We start from the raw sequence: 1,989 nt of genomic DNA, 5'->3' as shown, positions 1-1,989 counted from the left end.
AATAATAATAATAATAATAATAATAATAATAATAATAATAATAATAATAATAATAATAATAATAATAATAATAATACCTTGCAAATCAAGCTATCCAGAGGTGCAGATTTGACGTTCTTTCTCTTGACGGAAGGAAGGAAGGCTATGTATAGTAGTCACAGGGGGTGAGACGGGTACTCCACACACAGAGACAGACTTAATCGTTCGGGGGTTTTTGTTTTGTTTTGTTTTTCAGTTCCAGCGAGAAACTCCTAATCCAGGGAACAAATATTCCTGAATACACTGATAATTACACAAATAAATTCGCCGCTTCCCCGTGCATTGTGTGTCGCGAGTCCAGATCTTGGCCAGCGGTCAAAGCCTCGAACGGGTCACACGACAAATGGTCAGTTTCTCAGGACAGCGATTGTCCAAGAAGGGGCACTTTGTAATCGCGGAGCAGTCCGGTTCTGGACTGTGGTCTCTCTTCTTTTGACGACGGTGCTAGTTCAGTTGTGCTTTGAATGCGAAAGAAGCAGGAGAGGGTTGGCGTTTTAAGTTATATATATATTTATTTATTTTTTAATAGTAGAGGGTTTTACGGCGCTCCCAACTGCATAAGGTCATATGAGCGCCAAAAGTTACATTTTTGTTTTTGAAGTAAGTGTTTTACGGCATTTGCGACACAATAAGGTCGTATAAGTGCCGAATGTTAGAGGTGTTACAAAGGAGTGACAAAAACAAAACAAGTTGTGCCTTTGTGTTAGAAAGAGTTTTACCGCATTTGCAACCCAATAAGGTCATAAAGTACTTAAGATTAGAAGTGTTACTATGGATTAACAAAAAACACAAAACAGAAGGAGGAGACATTAGGACGATAGATGTTTGATAGGAAAGAAGGGGTAAACAATACCAGAGCACCCACATAAGTTATGCACAATGCTGACTTTTTTTTTTTTTTTTTTTAAAGAAAGATTTCTGTGTAAATTACTGTGAGTGTAAGTGTGAGCAGATCAGTCGTCCCCTTCTCGCAGGCATACAACAACCCAGAAGAAAGACGGAGGGGCGTGTGGTTGGAGGTGGCCACTGATAGATCCTACTTCTTTCTATTCTCTCTGTTGTCTCTGTCTGTCTGTCTTACTTTTCCCCAGCACTAAATTACCGTTATTATGTCTTTGTGCTTCTCTTTACTCTAGCAAACAAAGACGCGGGTAATCGCACAATAAATGATAATTTAATATAATGTACAGCACTACAAATCTGCCCAATGGTGGTGTCAAACCCACATCCTCATAATGCAAGACAAAGAAAGGACCTAACCCTTTCTTCACACGCAGGGGGGAAAAACCGGTCTTGCTTTGTTAAGCCGTTTATGAGATGGTGTCTGAAAAATGTTTGATTTTCCTTAAAAGAAGGTCTACCCAATATAAAAAGGAACGTTTATTTTGTTTGAGTAAAGAAAAGCTCATAAAAATAATAATGGTCACTTAGTAATGATTAGTTTTAGGGGGATTTTTTTAAAGTGAAACAGGCAAACACAGCCAGACAGAAACAACAGAGGGAGAGTAAAGAAGTAGGAGATACCAGTGGCGCCCTCAAAACATCCGCGAAAAAAAAGGGGGAGGGGGTGGATTAGTAAATCAAAATACGACAACATAATACATGTATTAATAAGACAGTTGTTGGGTCGGCCAAAAATAGCATTCACACGGACATGGTCTGGAAATGTGGGCAGACAGCGAGCTCTGTCCTCAAGATAAAGTTCTGCTAACGGGAAGTCTATTCTCGGGAATGACAACTGCCCAGGGGGCAATAATCCCATATTTGGGATGTGACGGTTATCGAGCTGCCTGCTGGTAGACTACTCGTACTTTAGAACTCAGCGACAGTGACCGGGTTTCTCAAAGTTCTCACGTCCCAAATTGCTTGTTCAGGAAGTTTATCGATGAAATATGAAAGGTATAGATGGCTTACTCCACAGATGTGTGTGTGTGTGTGTGTGTGTGTGTG

The sequence above is a fragment of the Aplysia californica genome, unplaced genomic scaffold (assembly GCF_000002075.1).
Source record: "Aplysia californica isolate F4 #8 unplaced genomic scaffold, AplCal3.0 scaffold00061, whole genome shotgun sequence".
In the NCBI taxonomy this organism is placed as follows: domain Eukaryota; kingdom Metazoa; phylum Mollusca; class Gastropoda; order Aplysiida; family Aplysiidae; genus Aplysia; species Aplysia californica.
Note: the sequence above shows the minus strand (reverse complement) of the source record.